This window comes from Danio rerio, chromosome 20 (genome assembly GCF_049306965.1).
Source record: "Danio rerio strain Tuebingen ecotype United States chromosome 20, GRCz12tu, whole genome shotgun sequence".
NCBI lineage: Eukaryota > Metazoa > Chordata > Actinopteri > Cypriniformes > Danionidae > Danio > Danio rerio.
Window position 1 is genome coordinate 34157481 of NC_133195.1, and position 15389 is coordinate 34172869.

General features: G+C 33.1%; 1 protein-coding gene and 1 long non-coding RNA gene across 4 annotated transcripts in view; one reads left to right on the plus strand and one right to left on the minus strand.

Annotated features, from left to right (window-relative positions):
* Positions 1 to 15389, minus strand: part of usta (uronyl 2-sulfotransferase a) — a 118858-nt gene that overhangs the window by 60519 nt on the left and 42950 nt on the right.
* LOC137488589 (uncharacterized) lies at positions 5325 to 7839 on the plus strand. Its single transcript, XR_011007698.2, has 7 exons — positions 5325 to 5403; positions 5673 to 5710; positions 6017 to 6044; positions 6184 to 6243; positions 6537 to 6653; positions 6766 to 6869; positions 7448 to 7839. It is a non-coding gene; the product is annotated as an uncharacterized lncRNA (long non-coding RNA).

Here is a 15389-nt window from a genome sequence, read left to right on the forward strand (position 1 = left end):
AGGAAGATTCTTTATAAAAGATTTAATGTTCTTGCAGCAAGGGAACAATACAGAAGGAACACAAAGAGGTTCCATTCTGGTTGCTCAAAGGGCAGACCTATGAGTCCAGTTTATATACAGGCGTATAAACAGATGATGATGCTTTGTCTTTAATCATTCGTCTAAACAGTGTGTTTGGTAAAATCCTATTGATCATAAAATCAAATCATTGTCAGCGCAATTTTCCTGCAACTGGCACATTCCAACTATTCAACTGAATGAAACTACAGTTGAGCATTTGATTATATCAAGAAGCACACACATTTAACATTAATGGTGGGTTCCTTTAAAAGTATACACATATAAAAAGAATATAAATAAAATATATGGAAATAAATAAAAATAACTGATATTATGTATACAGTTTGTTATGATCCCAGACAGCATGTTTGTAAATATACTGGCTATAAACATACTGGAAAAGTACCTAATCTAGGGCTGGGTGATATGACAAAAATGCAGTCTTGATAATTATTTTCCATATTGAACAATAATGATATACATTTCAATATAAGTTGTTAATGCTTTCAGATTTAAAAAGAGTACCCCAACAATGACTGAGGACACAAAAATTAGTGGGTCTAATAAATGGCAAAACATTTTCTGCCGATAAATTTGACAAAATAAATACATTTTAAACATGTAATTTCAACATAGATTCACATTGTTGCACATTTCTGCTGTGATTGGCTCTAAGATCAATGTAGAGTTAAAAAGTCCATATTTACTGACGTAAATATTATCGCGATTTGATATAATATTGCTCATCGTTTATTGTTTAATATTGCCCATCACTAACTTAATCTGCACCAATTATCAAATTAGCAGCAGAAGCAGCAGAATTGCAGATATGTCACAAGACTAAACACATGCCATATACAGTACATATGCATTACATACTAAATCTCTCCAGAGCTATCGTGACAGAAATGTTTATAGTGATTCCAATAACCAAAGCAGACCTTTCATGGTTTATTCCAGAAATAAGAAGCAATCTTTAAAGAATTATAGCACACTGGTTAATGTGTGTACAGTATACAAACATCATAAAACAGAATGTACACATGATTGCATGTTGCAGTATGGCTTGGCATTTAGAGTGTATGCAAATCTCTCTCATACCCAAATAACATTATACAAAACTATAAATTGTGCTTGTCGAAACAACTTACACATAACCAAACCTTGTGTCACTGAGTTTTAGGATAACCTACAAAACACTTGGTTTGATTGAGAGCCACCAATACAGGCCAACAGGAGTAAACAGGAAATATGCAAAGGAAGTGTGCGTTCTCTCTCACTGTCTCCCTCTTACAGAAAACACAGACACACACACAGACAGACACACACACACCACTCCTCTCCAGCTATGAATGACAAAGAGTGCACATGTGCAGCACATGTTTTCATGCTAATTTCTGTAACAGCAAATATCTCACAATGAGTGAATAAAATGAGGCTAGTAACAAATGGAATATTCCATAGTGGATGTTCTCCAGACCATCAGATGTAATCAGATGCACATTTACGTAAATCCCCTAAACTATGAGTGTCATCTCCAAAACAAACAGACCAAATCTAAAATGTGCGGATGAGAACAGGAAACATGAAAAATGGGATGCACTTTCTTCTAGACGGTTTTCTCATCAATCTTTCTTTGACAAGCATTGAACTGCAAAAGCAATTAAATCATATATAAATACAATTACAGTGTGCGAGACGCTCAGGACAGTAGGCAGGATGGTTACTGGCCAGTGCTGCCTTGTCACTAATCTTTAATTTGGCTGCAACTGTTTGTTAATTGCATGCAAATACAGTCTACAAATCTACAGTCTTTCACACCTAGACATTCGTTCAGAACTTGTCTCGTTAACCCAGTTAAAGCAGTTTGTCTGGCTTTTTTTTAAAGGGCACCTGGGTTACCCCTTTCTTCAGATTTAATATAAGTGTTTTGCGTCTCTAGAATGTGTATGCAAAGTTTCAGCTCAAAACACCCATCACATTTTTTATTATACCTTTTACTGTTTTATACATCTTTCCACCAGGGGGTTGTTTTGTCGTACTGCTACTTTAAGGCGAGTCCTCCCCGCCTACTGTTTCTACGTGCCTTTCTGCGTGCCTTAATCTCCTCCCTCGGCTGCGTCAGACAACAGACAGATTAAAAGGAAGAAGGTCTCACATAGCGTTTGTGAGAAACACTACAGTAAGAACTTTACCAATGAGTATTTGTTGTGCAGTTACATTGATGAGTCACACGCAATATTGTTACAAAGTACAAGTGCGCACACACACAAACACAGATACACACGCGCGCACACAACACAGCAGACACACACACACACAGAGCGCGCTTAGCTTTGCATGGTTTTTGCACGCAAATGTGACATGATACAGGCTAATCTCCACTGCTGTATGGATATCTGTTATATTAATGTACAAAATAAACCTGATTTAACGTCCACAAACCCTGATTGAAGCGTCTTCCTTTATAATTGTTCTGACACGCGGCTGTGCTGATGAAGTAAAGCTGAAGTAAATCGCTGTACTTCATTACACACGTGCACTGTTTTAAAACATTTTAAACATGTGAGACTTACTCTTGATCACAATTGATGATGATTGATGATCCTAGCGAACTAAACAGACCTTTTATTCCCCGTTGCTTTGCGCACATCTGGTCTTGTTGACATGATTATACACGTGACTACAGGGACATGCTACGCGAATCAATTCGGTGGGCGGGGGGACCGCACTCCTATGTCAAGTTGCGGTCGGTCTGAAAACCTCTCCATTTGGTCCACCGTTTTTATGTTGTTAAACTGAAAAAAAAGGACTGGTTGTGTTTATTTCACCCCAATATGACGGTCTTTACACTATATATACACACATACGTCTGTCCAAACAGCTTGAAAAGTAGATTTTTCACCATAGGTGCCCTTTAATACCACAATCACACTCGAAACAGCGCCAAATCAATCACTCCAAGATCGCCTGAATGAGGTGGTCTCAACTCGATTGAAACGAACTATTGAGCGGATTAATTTAAGAAAAAAAGCAAAACAATCCAACAAATTAACAAACCAGGCTATAAGACAGTGTATTACAGTTGTGTAATAGCCATATAAGACTATATTATGAGAGAATTATAAGTATTTTACATTAAATCTCATCAGCTACTGTACATTTGTAAATGTAACTTTTTTTTTTCTACAGTGCACTTACTATATAGTTGTGCCTATGAATAAAATATTTTAGCTCCTCTTGAAATATCTGACTTTAAATATGAGTAACATATTTGCATATTCTGGAGCCAGGTTTGAGGCAAGTTGGAGAAAAAGTTCAGATTTGTACTGAAACTCTAAAGGAGAAACATCTGGGATTGATGTCTTTGTTTGCAATGGCCAATTTATAAGAGATACAACAGAGATATTGCTGGTGCTATACAGATATGAAACCTGACGTTTTATGAACAAATAAAAAGATGTCCACTGAAAAAAACAAACAGAGCTTTAATGTTTATAGAGGCTATTCTTCTGGAAACTGAAGCTAAAAAAAGACTTCTCTCTTCTTGAGCTTCAATGGAAAATTGCACAACTACAAAATATATCCCCTTTGATACTGTAGATATCCTCAAACTGGCCAAGTCAAAGACTGTTGACATCAGAGACACTCTACAATCTTGTTACTGTATACACTACCGGTCAAAAGTTTGAGGTCAGTTTTTTTTTTCTTGTTTTTTATTTTAAAGAAATTGATTCTGTTCAAGGCAACATTTATAAAATGTAAAAAAAAATGATACATTTTTTAATATTTATTTATATTTTAAATAACTGCATTCTTACACTGTAAAAAATTTCCAGGTTTTCACAACAAGTTACTGTAATATTTCACAGTAAATTACATTAGTATCCCTTCACAGTATTTAACTGAAAAATTCACAGTAATATGTTGTATTCATAATTTTATTGTGAAATTACGGCAGGTAGCATGATTACAGCAAATTACTGTGAAAAGGGCTATATCTTTTGCACGTTAGTTATAGAAATTCAAACCTTTTTTTTAACTCAACGTAGAAATTAATACAAATGAACTTTTAACAGATAATAACAGAATGTTATAGCCCCCAAAACGATTTGGTTACCAACATCTTTTTGGTTGTACTGCACCTTTATTTAATTTTATACAGTTAACATACAATAGGAAATAATATTTAATGAACAACTGTGTGCTTAGCCAAAACATAATAAACTGGAATAAAAAGTAATTAATTAATGAAACCAAAGACTGTTAAACAGCCAACAATTATTTCAATGTCAGGGTAAATGTCTGCTTTAGACGGTTTCATGAGTATTGGGCACCTGTCATCGCCTGGAGGTCACTAATCTCAGAATTAAATATATATATATATATATATATATATATATATATATATATATATATATATATATATATATATATATATATATATATATAAATTATTATTTTTTTATCTATATAAATAAACCACAGATTAGAGTTTTAAACAACTACATTCTAGCATGAAAAACAGTTAAAACTTCATTTTCGGACGCATATAGAGCCATCGAAGACGGGGCAATTGTCCCAATGTCTAGCCTGAAGACAGGCGCCTCTCGGCGGATACATGAGTAAAGAGCGCCGTTACCGCCTGGAGGTCATAGATCTCCGCTACCGGCAAAACACACTTAAAATTAAACACAATCTTTACTAGCAATCCACAGATTTGAGTTTTGAAGAACTACATTCTCGCATGAAAAAGTGTTAAAACTTTATTTCATTACATATTACAAGCAATATTTATAATATTATGTGCCTTCTCATCCACCATTACAGCTTGATGCAGCTTGGTGCGAAATGAATCCTGGGAGGAAAAAAATATAATTCTCAATACACTCCAAACGAACTTTATTCTTATTGTTGAAGTCAGAGATATGTAATATTTTGAATGGCGAAGAAAATAATTAACTTTATATTTCAATCAATATATTACTTTTGCACTGCTTCGGTTCAGGACTCGTGTGACATTGAATCAGATTCAGATATCAGACGTGTTCATGAGCTCATAGTCATGAACAAGCAATTCGTGTACAAGCAGTACACGAACCAAGCAATATGATGAAATATTAATGAATTATATGTTTGCGTCTTACAATATTATACAAAACGGAATCGTTTTCAGGCGAATTCGACTCTTTACTGTTCACTTAAAGGAGCCGAATTCGACTCTTTAATGTTCACTTAAAGGAGCCGATTCATTGAACAGAACTGACTCGACTCGAACGCAAACAAGCGCCATCACCACAGACAACGCCTGTGTCGTCTCTTCACCCAACGGATTCATCCTCGGTAAGTGTTAAAATATGACTTTTGTCCGTTAAATGATTGTTGTATGTGTATTTCTGCATAGTGCATGTCTTTTAACAGGAATTTACCGAGTACTTTAGTTGTACTAGCACGTACAGGGTTTAAGCGCGCCTTTTTTTAAAGCAAGAAATTAACGACGCCAGATGGTGATTGTAGTGTTTTCTGAGGTATTAGCATAACGTTAACGTTAGTTCCTGAAAAAGGAAATGGAATTTTCTTTAACTTCTTGTTAACTGCATTTTCTGTTTCAGTACAAGACTGAAGTAAAGGTGAAATGACTAAAGTTAAGGTAAGCTCTGACCTTCACTTAAGTTAACGTTACGGTTACGTTAGTCACCATCATGTACGTTAATTTTGTTCACTCTAACGTTAACGTTAAGTTAGTTAAATAAACTAAACTCATTATGAAACAAGTCTTAACTGTTTTATTAAATGAGGCTTATAATACAATTCAGTTGTATTCTTTTAAACTAACACTAACACGGTACATATTGTATATTTCTCACTGGTGTTAATGCAGTGCTAACATTTATTAATGAGAACTAAGTTAATTGTATATTGTCACTAACTGTAGATTTTATTTTTTGGTGTTCAGGTGTACCTGATAATAACTGAAGTGTGAGGTGAGTAAATTCTGAGCACACAAATGTAACATAAATTCATTATCACAATCTAATATATGAGTATGTGTGTGTGTGTGTGTGTGTGCGTGTGTTAGATTGAGTCTTATTCTACTCTTATTATATTCATATGTTTTTGCAGCCACAGCCATTGATGTTAAAACACTGATGCTACCAATCAACTATCGCTTGATTATTAAAGGTAATGTTGATGCCTTCCTCATTTTATTAGATTTTTAAATGTCAGGTTTTTCACAGATTTGTTGTGAGCAGTTTCTTGTACAAACTTTTTCTTCTTCCAGAAGTTCCACCAGTACCTCCAGTAGTAGTAAATATTAGACAAAGATTTTTTTAAACTATAGTTTTTATTTTTATAAGCAATTTTACTGGGCATGTATTTTTGTTTGCTTGGTTTTTAATAGGCAGAGCATGAAATGTCAACAAATTTAATTATTCACAAACATCTCTAATTTAGTCCTTCTTTCCCCCTTTTAGTCTTATTCCTTGGAGGGTCGAGTGGTCATGGGACCTCACCTGGGTTTCACAACTGACTTTGGATCTGGTCTGAAACTGAAGTATGCTGAAGATGCCTTTTGCACTCTGGAATTTAAGGTAATGTCAACAATAAATATTGTAACTGAGGGCTTGTTTTGGGGGGGGGGGGGTTAAACAAGGAATGTATAGGAGCACAAGTCATGACTCCTCTTGTCCCCTTGTTATAAAGGGCTGTGTTGCAGACACAATTTGTTTGTCTGTGCTGGAGACCAGAGGGGAAGCTGTCTTTAAAAGGATGGGGCTGTTATACCATATGTGAAGTTACCTATTCAGGTGAGTGGATTACATGCAAGTCATTGCAAATGCATAAATAGTGGGACATTTTTACTGGGCAGCACAAATTAAGTAAAACTCAAAAAACGTTGAAAAATATTTGGAATATTTGCAAAAAACTTGATTGAAATGAATACAACACAAGTGCTGTATCACTTCAATCAAGTTTTTTTTGCAAAATTTTCCTAATATTTAAATCATGAAAAATTAGCTTGATGCAAGAAACATCCTGCTAGTATTCAAGAGCATGTGCTGTGATGCATGTGTTAACTTTGCAATAAGTGTGAACCCAGCATTAGATTATAGTCTGTAAACAGAAGGTGTAAATCAAATCAACTGTTTTAAAATGCTCTGCCTAGGTCATTGAAACCACTATTTGTTGTTAGACTGTTCTTGATTGTGTGTTTGTGATGGAAATGTTTTTCAGATGTTTTTGTTTAAATGATTGCAGTTTGACTGAGTTACAGTATTGTCATCATGTTCAAACTGAGCTAACAGTAATTTTGCTCTGTAGTGCAGCAGTAGTGTCCCAGTAGTGTTGTATGAAGCTAACTGTTTGTCTGCCCTTTTGCTTATAGGTGCTTTTTGGGCACCAGTTTGGAGATGGAAGACAGACGAAGTCAAAGAAGCAGAGAAGACACGTCAACCAGCAAGTGTGTAAAATTATCAGGAAAATGATTGACCTTGAATAGACGACTGCCTAATTTAGCAAGAAGTTTTGTCTCTCTCTCTCATGTATATATATGTATGTATATATATATGTGTTTATATATATATATATATATATAAAATGAGAGAGAGAGAGCGCACTCTGAAGCACTGCTTTTTATATGTATGCTAAATATGATGTCAGATTTTTTTATTAATATGTTCTTATAGTATTTTTTTGAGGCTTCACCTTCACCTTTTGAAAGTTTTCTGAAATGTTTACACAGATGTCATTAAGCTGTTAAATAAATCTGTAAAATGTATGTGTGTTTGTTTTTATTTTGATTTTAGAATCTTCTCAGATCACCCAAAAATGAAGATTCTGTCGCCATTTACGCATCCTCAGGTTGCTTGGACACAAAGAGGAATATTTGGTATTTTTATTCCTGTGTTTAACAAAAAAAATCATTTTTAACAGAGCTGGAACAACCTGAGGGTGAGTAAATCAAGATAGAATTTTCATTTTTGTGTGACCTAAAATTGCTTTAAAATTTTACAGAACTAAACTGTTAAATTACAGTAATCCGGGATATAACTGTAACTTTACAGTTAAATCAGGTATTTAAACTGCAACCTACTGCTAAATCACAGTAATCGTTTTGCAAATTCACAGTAAAATATAGTTAATTCTACAAGATAGTACTGTGAAATCACAGTAACGGATTTATTATCTACTGTAAATTTACAATATATGGTTGTAATTTCACAATAATTTAATGTGACAAAACCACAGTAAATTACTGTGAACTACCTCACAATAATTTACTGTGAATTTACATACAGTAATTTACTGTGAAAGTAATGCAATTATTAGCCAGTAATTTACTGTGAATTTAAGGTCAAATTTTTTACAGTGTACTGTATGTAGTTTTAAATGAACTTATTACTCCCTTCATTATTGCTTTTATTAGTATTACCATTACCATTAATAATAATAATAATAATAATAATAATAAATTAATATGAAGGATCCTTTGACTCTGAAGACTTAATCTTAAGCTAAAAATTAATCTTTAAAATCAATGAAATGTATTATTAAATTAAATTAAACTACTTTTAAACAGTTATTTTAAAGTGCAATAACATTTTACTGTTTTACAATTTGTCCTGTATTTTTTATTAAATAAATGCAGCCTTGATGAGCAGGATAAACTTTTTTTTTTTAAATCCTACTGAACCCAAACTTTTGATCAGTAGTGTATAAGAACAAACTTTATCTTATATCTTTGTATTCCGCATATTATTTCTATAGCTAAAATATACACACTTTACAGCTGTTTCTACAAGGTTTTGTACAGTTTTGGTATGTGTCTTTCAATACAGTGTTATTTAAACAAAGGCATAAGCATAACTTTATTTGAAAACAGAGGTACTGTATGCATTAAACCAAAATTTGTGTGGCAACCGCTTGACTTCAGCAGAAATAAAGTCTTGTCTATGATGAAGAAACCAAAGGTAAATTTGGGATCCAAACCACATAAACAAAAGAAAAAAAAAGGCAACAGCTGTGTATATTCAAAAAATGTATGTATACTATAATACATAAATATACCACACTTCATAAATCCATGTGGCAAACCCAAAAACCTGCAATAAACGTCTTTGATTAATAATGAACCGTTTCTCTCAGCTCCAGATGTTCTGGTTTGAGCGGCAGGCCTGTTTTATATGACAATAATTGACATTTCTCTCTAGGAAAAACCAGACTAACTCCAAATAGAGCAAAAAATGTTAAGGACACATTTCTATGCGTGTGGAAAACAGCTTCTATGAATGTCAACGAGTGAAATGAGGAAGCAGTTAATTAGAGGCAATGAGGAAAAGAAATTAAGAAACGACTCCTCTGGTTTGCTAAAAACACTGAGGTTTATAATGCAATCATTTATTATGCCACAATGTCTAGCTACTTAACAACATCATGCATTGTCAAGTTACATGTTAGTACTATTCATTTTAATCCAAACTAAATGTCTAATGAGAGAAACAAATGCAAAGTGGGAACTTTCATCAATTTAACGTACTGTTGTACTGCCATTGTCATTAGATTATGCAAGTGTTAAAAACTCAACTTACTCCAAGAGGAACAGAGTGTTTCTAGATAATGAAGTGGTTGTACATCACTCAAATGAAGAAGAAAAAAAAAACAGTATTAACAGTTTTCAATACACTGGGATTATTATAAAAATAATTGCAACACTTCTTGGTATCTTTACTTTCTAAAACTTGACCAGGCCATTTTAGTAAATTTAAAACCACCGCTAATAAGAAATGCAAAATCATCCGTGGAAAAAGTGCTTACTACTAGCACTTTCTATTGTCTCATTAGGACTTTTAGCACTGCTGAGAATTGCAGAAGTCCCTTTAAGGCATTTCAAAGAATATCTTGACCCACAAATGAAAATTATGCAGCAAACAAAGTGTGCATAAAGTAGCATGATGTTTTAAACCAAATACAACATATGTTGATTTTGAGAAATTAAAATGAAAACCCAACTATGAAGTATGAGAAAACACATTATTGTGAAATAATATTACAAATTACATTACCTGTTTTTCTCTGTTCTTTTTTGTTTTAATATAAGTATTGAAACTAGGCCTGCCACGAGATCTATTTTTGTTTTTACAATATATTGCACCAAAATATATTGCAATGCCACACATGTAATGCCAGAATAACAATATAACATCATCACAATGCAAGTACGCTCTTCCAAAGAACACATAATATTTTATTTCTAAGAATGTTAAATTATAGTCATTTTAACAACTTAATGATGAGGCATTGGAATCTGAATGCGAAAATGCATATCCTAAAAAATAATAATAAATGTTAAAAAAAAAAAAGTGCGAAGTAAAAAGAAACAGGCTGCGATATCTGCTACTAGATCTTATAGGAAATACTATAGTATTCTTTAACCAAACCAACACGGGTTTGGTTAACCAAACCAACACGGACAATAGAGATAGCAATGTTGCACCTCCAATAGAGATAGCAATGTTGCACGATCAGCTAAAATGTTGAATTGTTTTTTATGTATTGCGGATATATAATGCACCCCAAAAAATGATTGAAGTCCTGTCCATGCATTGTGCGATAAGTCTAAATGATGATTATTATGACAGGTCTAATGAAAACCATGATATCTTTTTCTGAATTTTATTGATTTTGATTCTGGATGTTATGATGAAAAGAAAAAAAATTCAGTGAATAACTGTACTCTTTTTTTAACATTGCTCGCTTTCATCAATTTTAGTGAAGATCACTCTACAGTTTCAACTCAATTCAACCTTGATTTCGCCCCTTCTAGAAATCATAGAAAGAAAGATGTCATGTTTGACTTACATTGTCTCCCGATAAACAGATATTACAGATCAAATCCATATTACAGATGAAATCTCTCAATATGCTTACAGAGACTTTGATGCTTCCCTGATCATATCAAACATGTTGGACATTTAAGATTGCAAGAAGCAACAACACAATTGACCATTAACACATCTTCAAAAATTGTACAGTTGTAAGAACACAGATATGCACTTAAGAGAAATCACCTCGGTTTTGAATAACCCTGATGAATGCAGTTAGCACAGTTTACAAATGTAAACATTACCTTTGTAGTTCAATTCAAGATTGAATTGCTGTTAAAATGCTAATCACAATCTACTAGGTGGTATCATGTAGGGAGCTTCCTCTGGTATCGTAATAATATATTGTAGTGTGCTTTAAAAAAAAAAAAAAGCTTTTTGAGTAAAAGCCTTTATTAGGCTTTATAAGAGCAGTGCAAATTAGGGCTGCACAATGTACCGTACTACCGTTTCAGCATCGATATCTAAATGTGCAAATCCAATTAGGCATGGGACGATAACCGGTTTCAAGGTTTACCGCAATTTGGAAACGTCAAGGTTTTAAAACTGCTAACATTTTCTGTTATACCGTTTTTACTCAGACATTTAAAAAGAACACATTTTAGAGCAGTAATCACAATACCATTATATTGTTATCCAAGGTTCTCAAATCGTCAGGAAACTTTTACTAGCCCATGCCTACATCCAATATAGTCACATCACAACAGGGAGTTATGATTATAGTTGACCAGGATAAACAGTTCAAAACACATTGTGTAGTTATTGCAAAGTTTAACCAAAATAGTATGAAGGTTTTTCATTTGCACGTTTTAAGGCCTGGCAATGAATTTCATCATTTTTAACTTTAATAAGGCATAATTTTGTTGAATCATTCATACATTAAAGACTTTTGCAATGTTATTTAAAATTTAATTATTCAAAATCTTTACCTGAATATAATTTGACTGCCCTAAGAACCATAAACACTGTTTATTTTACTTTTATCTTTGCTTTTTTGTATTTGCTTGTAATTTGTTTATTACATTTTATGAATGATTCACTTTCCTACAAAATCATGGCAATCATTCTAAATAATACATTCTTTCCAAATAACAGTTGTAAAGTCAATCTGTGAAATTTTATATACAGCAATATTTATCGCAGAAAAATATCACAATGTCATATTTTTTCAATATCGAGCAGCCCGAGTGCTAAAATTGTGTATAAAATATTGTCATAAAACAGTTCAGAACACATTGTTTTTTTTTTTGCAGAGTTTAATCAAAATAGAGTGAAAGTTATTCATTTGCACATGTTTTTAAGGCCTGACAGTTTTCAGGCACAATAAATTTTACCATTTTAAACTTTATAAAGAATAATTTTGTTGAATTATTTATACATTAAAGACTTTTGCATGTTATTTTACATTTGATTATTTAAATTCTCCAACTGAAAATTATTTGACTGGCCCTAAAACCATAAAACACTGTTAATTCACCTTTATCTTGCTTTTTTTGTATTTGCTTGTAATTTGTTTATTGGATTTTATGCTTGATTCACTTCCCTACAGAATCATTGCATTTATTCTAAATAATAAAAGTCTTTCCAAATAGCAGTTTTCAAGCCATCCTGTGAAATTGTTTTTACAGTAATATTTAAATCGCAGAAAAACACAATATCACAATGCCATCATTTTTTAATATAGTGCAGCCCGAGTGCAAATATTGTGTATAAAATAATATCAAACATGTTTTGACTTAAGGTACAAAAAGAGACTAAAATGGAGGATGTACTTGAAAACCCATGAGAGAAGAAAAACAGGAAGACAGAAATAACCAGACAGAGAGAGAGAAAATCCAGTGCAGGAACATGGATCAGGGAAATGGGGCTTGTCACATTACAGTGAAAAATAAGGTGGTTGTGGTGTGTGAAAGAGAAGGATAAAACGTGTTAGCATCCATCACAGGTTGAAATAATAATTTCTTTGTTTCTACAGAAACATGTGGTAATGGAAACTGCTCCTTTACCATGTACTGAATTATTGTGATGAGACTGAAAATAAATGCACACACACATTTATGATTTGATTTATATACTATCAGAAATATATTTTTAAAATCCAACAAATCTAAAACTCAGCTCCTTGCCATCTTTTCTTTATTCCTAATAAAAAAGCACAGTAAATGGATGGATAAAGTGCAAAATACACTTTTCACTTACATAAATATGTCATAAATATCCCTTTAAACCACTTTGGCCTGCAATAGAGGATTCTGCTTGGCTCAGCATGTGTGTACAGTCAGCTAAGAAGCCAAAGGTGTTTACCAGGCCCCAGGATGGCGCAGTGTGCATTCATGCCTGTATGTTTGAATGTTTGAGGTGGTTTAAAATTCAAGAGAAGCGTCTAGGCTTCAAATCCTGCTTGTCCTCTCATGCCAACTGGCGTCCCAATGGAGCATCAGCGTCTGGCCGAGCAGATATAACCACTTAAATGGGAGTTTCCGGTCAGTCTAGGTCATCTGCTTTCTGCATTATGTTTTTGGAAGCAGTTTTATTCAACAATTACATGTTTTATGTATAGCACACACCATAAAATGTTTTGGAAGTTAAATACTAGCAAGATTAGTGGAGGAAATTTGAAAAGAAAATACTGTTTCAGTGCTTCTCCATTTCACAAGTGCATGTTTAATTTAATGTGCTGATACTATGTAATTATTTGTGAAATATATAACTCCATGTCCTAACAACAACACGCTACAAGATTACAGTGACAAGCAATTTGGCCAAAAGCGACGAGACATGACAGAAACAATTACTGTAAATACCAGCCACTGCATTCCTAATGAAATACTAAAGACTTTTAAACTAATTAATACATATTAAGCATTAACATTGTCATCAGGCTACTAGAATTCACAGTTCTGAATTTCATTTTCAAACAGTCTGCTAGTTATTTTATTTTTAAGATCTGAGGTGTTGCTTTCAGTAGAAAAGCAATAAATGTCAAATAAATTGATAGTTAAACTCACAATGGGAGCATTTAGCACTGAATAAAGCACATAATCTTTACCTGAGGTGATCTTTGTCACAGTAGTACATGCTGTTGTTCTGTCGTGACAATACTGAAATTAAAACTTCTTTTTATAATAGAAATACAAATTTGATTTGCAATTTAATTTTGTGGTCAAACTTCAGCTCAGTATTCTCTATCGTAGCTTCTTACTGCTAAAATACAGTGAATGTTAGTTATAAAAAGAGAACTTAAAAGATTTCAACTTATATTAACAAACAACTCCAAAAATTAGACGTCCAACTGGCTTGGAAATTGGCTTCCAAAAAATTGGAAATTGGCTTCCTACTAGATTGAGTGTCACTGGCAATACTTTTAGTTGACTTTTTAGCAAGACGCTCCTCATTTAGCTGCCTGTAGTGGTTTGTTAGGTACTGGTTCTTCTCTTGCTGTGCCAACAATTCTGTGACAGCTCTTACAAATTATCTGGCTTTGTTCGGTGTGTGTGACTTTGAAACCAAAATATTCCCATAATACCGATGTGCTGTTTTTCTTTGATATTAATTAGTCTATTCACGCTTCTGAAGCAGTAGATTCCATCATAGCACTCGTTTGTGCTTTCCTGTTTGTTTATTTTTTTATTGTGAGCGTTCCACATAGTTCGGCTGAGTAATTCTGATCAGGCAGAACGAAAGTGTGCTCACTCAATTGGCTAGTAAGACTGTCACACACAGACGGCAGTCACGCATTTGCTCTGGGTGGGGGACGTTAAATAATATATATTTCATATCGCAGTCTCGTGATTAGCTAATCAAAATGTTTTAAATTGCGATTTTGATTAGATTTTAATTAAATCGCACAGCCCTATATAATATACTAAAAAACTTAACTCAATTAATATTTTACAACTTATGCAAATACATTAAGAACAAATTTATAAAACTTGAAAAAAAAGACAATAAGTAGTTTTTAATGTTATAATAATTTATCTCTTTTAATTTTTTGTTTTGTTTTGAGAACTACATTATATTGTACAACTTGTTAGGCTACTTTATTTATACCAAAAGGTAGATTAGTTCTGCAAATAATATCAAATAGCGCGATGGACGATGTGGTGGTGAATTAATTAATTATAAATAATTCATTAATTGATAACAAATTCATTATTTGTAGCCTACTGACCCACATCGTCTTTGTTTTACCCATAATCAAATGAATAAATAAACATAAGTTACACACAAATTACCACCTGTCAATCACTTTTTCTGCGGGACCTTATAATAGCATCGAAAAAATTGATTAGTAAAAAAGTTGCGCAACAAACAAGAACCCATCAAGAGGTTTTCGCTAAAATTACTAAGTAAGCGTGAAAACGAAATATTGAACTAGTGTACTGACGCTGTGACACATTTCCTGATAGATTTAAAAGACATAAGAGTCGTCAAGATTAATTCAAT